This window comes from Schistosoma haematobium, chromosome 1, assembly GCF_000699445.3.
Source record: "Schistosoma haematobium chromosome 1, whole genome shotgun sequence".
Classification (NCBI taxonomy): domain Eukaryota; kingdom Metazoa; phylum Platyhelminthes; class Trematoda; order Strigeidida; family Schistosomatidae; genus Schistosoma; species Schistosoma haematobium.
In genome coordinates, this window is record NC_067196.1 from 27,225,846 (window position 1) to 27,236,141 (window position 10,296).

Here is a 10,296-nt window from a genome sequence, read left to right on the forward strand (position 1 = left end):
GTCTATTCTTTATCAGCTGTTTGCTCTCCAGTACACTATGTCGAATTGCCATTAGTATTATTTCACCACTCGTTACCTTATCTATAACTCATTTATTTCTATACTTTCCCGCCTACTTTGGCAAACAACAATCCTACAATATACCCTTCTTATAGCCTATACTCTGATTCGTAACCTATACTTTAATTCATAGTCCATTAAAGCATTGAATCGATACCTTACCCGCAGTTCATAATTTGTAACTGCCTGATAAGCTTGTAAAATGGTACTTATAGAAGTACTTTTTTCCAACAGGATGTGAAACACAGAGCATTGTGTGAGGTACTATATATATCCAAGAAATAAGCATAAATGAGCCTAACATCACAAAAAGAGGTAGGGTGGAGTTACTGACCGGCAAGCATTGATGGTGAGGGCGAAGACTACAATCCACCCGTGTTTGTGGGGCAGAACATTTTGTTTATATCAGGCTCCTTATGTTTGAGAACAAGTCAATCTGTTTGTGATATTGAGGTTGTTCTCCTACTATCACCATTCAGACTCATGTTTCCAATTTTATGCTGGATTAGCTATTCTACCAACACAACCTATAACATGCTAACTCGGACTTTTACACTAGGAGTTTATAACAACCATAAACTTAAAATTTTGCATTGCATAAATACTTAACACGACCAAAATCCTAACACAATTATGCCGAGATTGGATCTGGTATGTAACGTGGACGTGATGCCACTTTGGAAAATATTTTGAAGGCTACTCAGTATATCTGAACGAATGAAATGATATTCACTTCTAAAAATTGTATTTATTTAACAACCCTGCTTGGAGAAATATATTATATTATTATATTGCATACATTACAAAAAGAACTAAATATTAAACCACTGATGTAGTAGAGTTTGACGGTAAAATAAGAGTCCATGCAGTAATAGATTGGAATGGTAAGACACAAGACTAAATTTGTTGCAAAGAATGATCGTCAGATATCGATTTATGCAGGTCATATTGTTATGTTTACTGCCTGATTAACGCAGGACACGATATACAACTAAGGGCACTGAAACGCATTGGACCCGCATAGTCGCAAATCGGAAGACAGAAGAAGCAGGAGAATAGATTGCTAGGTAAGAATAAAAGTCTAAGAACAAACAGGTGTATTTATAGTGATTAGCGATAGTTACACCATCATTATAAATCAGCCAATCCACAAACAGACGAACTGTGCAACCGTCCAGCAGCAGAAAACACAATATGAATTTAAAACGCTAAATTTGATAAAGATTGGCTGAAAAAACCTTGGTTTTCTCCGGAAAGCTGAAGGCTACGCATTGCTTCTCAAAAGCGGTCCCAACACTAATACACGTGATGAAGAAGAATTGAATCGGAAAAAGAAATCTATTACTACATTGGTTTGTTCTTCAAAGACAGTTGTTTGATAGACTCTCAACTTTTAGCTAAACAACAAGAAAATATAGAGTCTTATTCGTAAATTGCAAATTATACGTATAAAGTACAACACAATAAATATAACTGTATGTTCACAATAAACCCTTAATTTTTAGGCTCGTGGCTAATAATTTCTATTCCGTAACATTTACCTTTTTAATCAAACTTCAGAGAGTGATTTTAAAAGTCAGACTTATAGTATCTACGTCTGTTTCTATTGTAAGTATGCATTGAAGGTGTTAAATATACAGTACTAGACACCAACCATCTGTCCCTTATATATCACCCACAAAATGTACTCTGCGGTTGCTATGGGATGCAACGCATGATTCTTTGGCGTTTGTTGTAGATTAGACTGATGATTAAACATTCGGGAAATTAGTGTTTTCCATGCTGTCTTTGCTGTTCACCCACTTGGAGTCGCATGCACACTTGAAGGTTTTCACAAAATTTGTCTCTCAGAAATTATATAGGGGCAAGTTCGATTTGGACAGGACGATTAAAAGAGAGTAAGCTCACTGTTCGTTGGAGCGACTACACTGCTTGGATTTGGTGACTGAACTATCTACTTTCAGGACCATAACTCTGATGTTAGATCTATAGACGTTGGAGTTGCATGTATTTTCAGATGCCCCATAAAAAATATAAAGCCTCTATATGCACCAAATGCAGCTCAAACGAATCTATAGACGCGGGACTGTTTGTAAGATCCATTTTGAAGGTTTCTTGTGTGAAAATCCCTCCATGTATACACTTGTAATTTGTCCATATTGATTCCTTCACTTGTACATTTTGTTAGTCTTTTCGATTACATTTGATACGGTAATATTTGTATATTATTATGGCTTTTATTTTTCTTATGCCTTCACTGAGTTTCCACGTTTCTTTTTGAACTGCACTTATGCTGTTTTAGTTGATACTTAGTCTTGGCAGTAGCCATATTGATTTGTTCCCTCTTTGGTTGTGTCGCTAACATTGACTGGAATTGTGCATTTTTGATTGTGAATTGAAGCACTATTTCAGAATCGGGAACATTGTGTTATAAAGCAACGGAATATTGTTTTTCGAACAAATCTGTACGTGATCTGTTCAGAAAAGATAGAATAACATTTAATTGTTGCGATTGATTTGATTAATTGAATAATTATTGGTTGAATAACTGGGTTGTAATATTTGCTTAGAACCGTCATTTACCCACTCACCTTGTTTTGTTTTCAACTGGGCGATAGCGCATATCTAAACTACCTGGACGGTTATTCTTCAGTCCAAACCTTAGATTGGATTCTACACTGTTGATTGGGAAGGAAATTGTGACCCTGATAACAATTTTTTCTGCTTACTGATTATAACTCAACGCTCCTATTTCAGCAATCAAAATGCGCATCACCGTAGGCGTGGAGCTTTGAGCGTCCTGCTAGCCGAATTACTCACTGAACCGACCTTTCAAAATTCCGTACTGAATGATTATTTGTGATGCCCCAGTTTCATGACAGAAAAGGTAAGTTGCATAGAAGTCATCCGCAAAGACCAGTGGCAATACGTGTTGTCGAATGTTAACACAGTATATTACGATTCAAAGGCGTTCACCTATGATGTTACTATATGACCATTGAAGAGATATTCCCAGCTGTTTTTGAAACCGGCCGTTCTTTTTCTTCAGCCACGAGCCTAAAAATTAAGGGTTTATTGTGAACATACAGTTATATTTATTGTGTTGTACTTTATACGTATAATTTGCAATTTACGAATAAGACTCTATATTTTCTTGTTGTTTAGCTAAAAGTTGAGAGTCTGTCAAACAACTGTCTTTCAAAAATAAACCGTAATATTGTTCTTTGTATGAATCTTCCGAACGAAGATTTCGTAATCATTATCAACAAGTCAGTTTCAAATGAATGACGGTTTAGATAATTACCTCATGTTTTCGTTCACGAAGATGGGCTTGTAAGGACAGGAGATTTCCAGACCAAGAACGGGTTTAGGATACAATTTTTTTGAGATAATAACATTAAGGAAACAGTTGAAACTCAAAACATTTTCTCACTTAATGATTATTTTTGATTGGTCATGAGGTACAGTACTGTATAAATGATTTAGCTTTTCATTGAAGTGTGTCTGGCCAGAGCTAATGAATTTCTACGTGTGTATAACGGTTGTATATGTTCACTTTTATGCTAAATCAATAATAATGTGTTGTTGTTCCAGTATGGCCATTTATTATAGGCAGTCGCTGAATAGTCAGATTGACTTCGAAGGCACATTGATATATATCTAGTTAGGTACTCACCACAAAGCATAAACTCAGTGTAATCTGAGGGGGACGCACCATTTTCATCCAGTTCAAGTTAACCAACTAATCACACAAATTTGAACAACCTGTAAACCATGGGATTGGTTTGTAAGTTGTTTTTCGGATTTGTTGTAGGGACAATCTGTAGAACACATTAATCGACATCTTAGTTGTGAAAAGTGTTTTCACACCTCGCGGTGCTTCAGTTTTCCTTTCTATGGACTATGCACTTGAAAAAGTTGGAGATGAGCGTTTCGTGATCGTCCCTATATCACCCACTCAAGACCTTTCTGTAACAACTTCTAGCTTCAGTTATCGTATTGTCCCGATCTCACATTCGTGTTATTCATATCTCTCTTCGATTGCTTTATTTAATAACTGTGATTAAGGAGTCACCGGACTATGCTGTTTTTTGTTTTCCTTTTTAGCATTGTTTATGTTGCTTCTCACGCTCCTTTAGCATTCAAAGTACCTTCAGTGTAGATCTGAATACCTACGCTTCATAATTTGTCTCTCAAAGTGTTCTATATCAGGACTGATCAATATGTAAACATACATCAACGAAACTGCAAAATATCTGATTAAGACAGTTTTATATTGGTTTAGTTTGCTGTACAAGAAATAGCTCCATAAATCATCGTTGTTAATTTTGTCAATCTAAACGAATTACCTTTTACTTTCATTAAATCCACACATTTGTGTAGAAGCCAACGGATGTATCTAGTCAGCCAAAATTATATTTTCAACCCTTGTTGTATCCAATATCAAGTTGGATATCCATCATTCAGGTCTTGGTTTTGCATACTTTAAAGCCTTGTATACAAAGGTTTTGTAATTGTGAGCGACGACAACACTAAGAGGGACGATGTTATAGGAGAAAGAATTTTTTTAACCCAGACTCATGGAATTATTTTCAAATTAACCATCTAGTTGTGTTCACGAAAAGTCTTTTAAAATGAGGAGTCGCTTTTCTAAATAGCAGATATAATGTCCTTGCGATCAATTTACCTGTAAAATCATATCCAAAATCTTTGGTTTGAAGATGCCACAGGTATTCAGAGTTTGACAACGCTTTAACCAGTAACATCTAGTATGAAGCGCACCCACCTAGTGAAATCAAAAGACAGAAGCGAGGAGGTTCGAAGATATATTTGATAGGCTATCAATATATCGTGAACCGACTGATCTAATCTGGCTAGCGATTGCAGGGGATGTTGAGCACGGCGTTCCCATTCGTGATCTGGTGAGGATGCACGACCGGGCGCCTTCAGCTAGGTGAGTCCATTAAAACTAATGTGGTCAGCATCCAATGTTGAAGACTTACAAAGCTACTTATTTCAGGGATTTATTTACCGCTACAAAATAATTGTCCAAAATTAACAGCTTTTGTAATATTTCGATAGCGGTACTGAACTTGCTAGTTTTAATGGTCACTGACTAACTGGAGGCGTCTAAACAAGCATCCGTCTCAGATCACTTTCCAACCTGCCGTGGAACTATTCTCATGCACTGGATTTTTCACAACAATATCCTAAATATGTATTGAAGATAGAACTTATTCGTAACCATCATTTTCATAAGACAAAGTGTTTTTAATGTCTTACATAACATCAACTATTCTTTATGACTTCACTAATATATTTACATTGAGAAAAGACGATAACTGATTCGGCCTACTTTCGGAAACTGCTTATTAACCTGAGGAAAGTTAACACTGCAAATGAAATTGTGGTGAGCACATTAATTTCTTGATTAGCATGAAGTATTTACTTTTTAAACCTACCATTAAATCATAATTTCCTCTATCCCTTTTGTTTACATAAAGCAAAGCAACAAGCTGAGCCAAACGATGTCACTATAGCCAATTATAGTTTACAATTAGGTAAACTAACATTTAACGCTAGATGCTAATATTTTTCGCGCAAATAAACCGAAATGCTAGGTGATTTACTGTGTTTATAAACAAATATTAAGTTGTCTACCTACATCACATAGCTGTTTACACAGTTTGTCAACTTGTTGTGCGAAATTAGTTGTTTTGAACAATCTTGCATACATATGAAAGTTTAAATCTTGACGCTTAATTTTATTGAGAGAAAGTTTAACAAAAACGTTGTTTTAAACCAAAGATTAGGGCAAAATTAGGAAACAGTTGAACATTGTAGGGCCAGCGAAATGTCACTAAGCCCTAGCCAAATCATTCGGCAGTTTGGTCATTGAATATCGAGCAAATCATCGATCCTCGTCAAGGCCAGGGACAACAAACGCGCATCACTTAATCGTATGCCATGGACAGTCTTCAAAGCATCTATGGTACCTTGATATATCGATGGGGTAGTCCACGTAAGGTGCTGACTGTGAGGTGTGACTTCGACATTAGCTAGTTTGTCACATCATTCACGTCTAACTCGAGTAGGCCTCCAATCATTTCGACATAGATCATCTACGTTGGTGATCTACAACATTTAGCTGCACTATTTTAAAATCCATTATTTATTTTGAAATAGGTCAGGTATGAACTAAAGGAAAATCCCTGAAACTTTAAGTTATTTGTAAGTAAATATGCCGCAATATCGAGCACTTTTCTTGACACTTTATATTACTTATTTTGTTCCAAAAGTTGAAAAGTTTGTTTGAAAGATCTGACTCTGAATTATTGGCTAGTGAAATAGTGAGTAGGTTGAGAACTAAACTGTTGTAATCGTGGTTAGTTAGATTTTGACAATACAAACCATGGTTCTCATAGTGAAATTCAAAGGTTTCAGACTTTGAGAGTGTGGTTCTGAGCAAGAAACATCGACCCGATTCTCTTTCATTTTCAGTGATATTTTACAAAAAAAGTCGTGTTCTAATATAAAAAGACCTCCACAAAACGCCTTAAGAAATTTACTGAGTTGTGCTAAAGTAAACTGTGATGATCAGAAGTATTCGAATTATTATACGAACTAGGAATCCCCGAAATAACGCAACTAAAACACAACAGAACTAGGCGAGCACAAACGAACGTATTACTTCTAGAATTCGAAATCAGACAGACTTCAAGTACATAGGAATTATTAGTTCATACAAGCAACACATAAGCATTCTCCGAAATGTGTTTATTTTTATTCATTTAAAATATTTGCATCAAATACCAAAGATTTCCTCGCGTTATCCTACCATAATCCATAAGGTCATATACATTTATATGCACACAAGACCGACGAAATTTTACGACATAAACATGATGGTCATAAAATATAATTCGGATAAATTAATGATTAACATATATGTTCTAGTAATGACCCCAGAAAATGTACTGTTTGTAATCAACATTTAGACAATTTTAGAAGGTTAAATACCATCAGAATTACACATTTATTATCTCATTCTCAACATAAAGAAATGAACACAATGAAGAAGTTTCCCATTCCATAATTTCATCTTTACAAATAACCGAATTTTATTCTGATACAAAATCTGTCACTTAGGAATTAGTTGTACTTGTCGACAAGTTTATTCAGGAATGTTGAAGACGTAAAAAATATATGTATAATCCAGAAAACATACAGTTATTGGGAGATATTTTCTTTCCTTCAACAAATCATCTTAACTAATAATACGCTTCATACAGGTGGAAAAAGATACTGGTTTCCATGACTCACTAGAAAATGAATAAAGAATTACCGTTTGAAGCAGTGGATACGCAGTACGAGTTTCTGTATGCAAATCAATGTGCTATATATATATATATATATTACATTTTATTAACGCCTGTTACTCCCAATAGAGCATAGGCCGCCGAACAGAATTCTCCAACCTACTCTGTTCCGGGCCTTCCCTTCCAGTTTTGTCCAATTTTTGTTCATTTTTCTCATGTCTGTCTCCATTTCTCAGCATAGTTTGTTCTTTGCTCTTCCTCTCCTCCTTTGGCCTTGAGGACTCCATGTAAGGGCTTGCCTTGTGACACAGTTGGGTGCTTTCCTTTACGTGCGTCCTATCCACTTCCAGCGCTTCTTCCTAATTTCTTCCTCCGCTAGGATCTGGTTTGTTCTCTCCCACAGTAGGTCGTTGCTGATAGTGTCTGGACAACGGATTCGAAGTATTTTACGTAGATAACTGTTGATAAACACTTGTATCTTCTGGATGATGGCTCTCGTAGTTCTCCAGGGTTCCTCCTCATACAGTGAAACTGTTTTGACATTTGTGTTGGAAATTCTGACCTTGGTGTTGGTTGACGATTGTTTTGAGTTCCAGATGTTTTTCAATTGTAGATATGCTGCTCTTGCTTTTCCGATCCGTGCCTTCACATCTGCATCAAATCCACCATGTTTACCAATGATACTGCCCAGACATATAGAAGAAGAATGTTCTCAACGTAATTATTATTCTTATCATGGATGAAACTTTTCACTAGGTGTTCACTTCTTTTCTTTCTTCTCTCCCTCTAAATAAATATTCTTAAGATTACGAAGTTTGTAATTAAGACAATAACTTGTGTTACACTTAAATTAACTTCTCAGACCCGTTTTATATTCACTATGCATATATGTCTCATACATATTGATATTTCATTATCCTTTTCACTCAATTGAGACTTTCATTGCATCACTCCAAACTGACTGCACAAACATTTATTCTAGTGTCATATCTTACTACAATAATAAGTTGTTTTTTTTAAATTATTTTTTGTTACTAATTTGACGATATATACATAGTCGTTTGTTCTTGTTTTATGTTCATAAACACGTCAATTAAACTGTTTGTGTATTTCACGTCTCCTTTATTTCTATTCCCTTATTTTCTCCATTTCCTTCTTTAAACTCAATTCAATATTCTTCTCAATTACACAGACCCGATTTTTTATTATTAATATTCTACTATTATTACTCTAAAATTTTTTTTAATATGGCAAGTAGAATGCTAACATTATTGAAAATTGTGTATTATTGGATTTTTTGAAGAAACCCGAAATGGTTTCTTCACAACACTTATGTACCCATAAGATGTTTGTGAATAATAATAATAATAATTCAGTTACACCTAATATCTAACGCAAGAATGGATTACACTAGGAACAGAAACAAGCTCAATACGAAGATCCTAATCTTCCGACGACTGTTTATTTCTGATTGGTTTACGCCGAATTAAAGGCATATTTCATTTCCCTTCTATTCTCGATTGTTTCATTTCTGTGTCAACGGGTTTTAGGGTAAACCCACTTAATCACAGACAAAGGCTCTACTAGGAAAGTTGTTTAATGAACATCATAATTCGTCTTCTTTTTTAAGTATATGTTAATAGCGTTGATTATTGTCTAAGTGAAGCATCCTGATCATATTCCCGTAATTTTCCTTTTTTAAAGTTTTAGACTGAATTTCATCAGTCTCGCTTAGCTTTTCTAACATGTTCAGATACTGTAGTGGACTCTGTGTACAAAATTGCTTTTAAGTAGTTTGTTGCCGAACGTGGTATCGCAGTTATCGGACAGAGTGAAGAGTCTCAGTACAGCGAAAGCACGGCTTTGAGAGAACACTTGAGGACCAGAAGAGATGACAGTGTAGTGTCAATTACTATGTTAATTCCACATAACTTAGTCTAGCTTCTGGACAGGCCAATTTATCTATTCTTCTTGAGTCACGTTTTGACCTTGTTAATTATTTGCTTACCAACCCTGACTGTTGTTATATGAGCGTATGTGGATATAAATCTTATCCTACTCATCATATGTCTGTAGCTTATTTTTGTGTGACTATAAATATTGATTAACGATTGATTAAATCGAGTTGGCTCACACACCTCCCCTGTGCGTCATTTCTCTTCGTTTCGACCGTCTGATTCTGTCCAGATCAATGAGTGTACAAAATATATGTATTCAAAAATCCATTCTCGTATCTGACTTATTTAATTCTGTTATTCACTAACACAATAATAATATACGAGGATAGCCGACATGAATATTACAATAACATTCCTACAATACAATTGGAGTCAAATCTCAGTCCACTAAGACAGTTGAGATTGCAGAATACACCGAAAGATCCAAACGAATTATTGAAGGCTATGTATATGCTTTGTAACTTCTCACAATTAACGTACATTCCTACTGTTTATTACATTATTTTACAGTCTCTCTTTATTGCATAGATAATGCTTTAAAGTTTGAAACTCTAAATACAGGACTCGAAGAGGAAAAGGAAAATACATTCAAGAAGCCGATATCAGATGACCAGCTTAACTGAATTCTACAACAGCAGTAAGCACAACTCGATGGTGAAATGCGATTGTTAGAAAGTCTGAAGAAACAGCTCAACAGCCATTACTCGAGTTCACAGGCTATTTAAACTACTTCTTCTGACACAGTTGCCGGCAACCTCCAAGAATTCAACTGTGACCCTGAAAGTGGAAATACCTTCCTCAAGTGGTTCAAGAGTTGGAAAGATACATTTAGAATAGAGTTCTGAAAACAAAATGACTCGTGGAAGACTCCATTGTTGATGAGTAAGTTGAAAATTAGCGAACATACACACTATGTTGACCACATATTGCCCAAGTAACTCAATTGTCAGAGATATTCA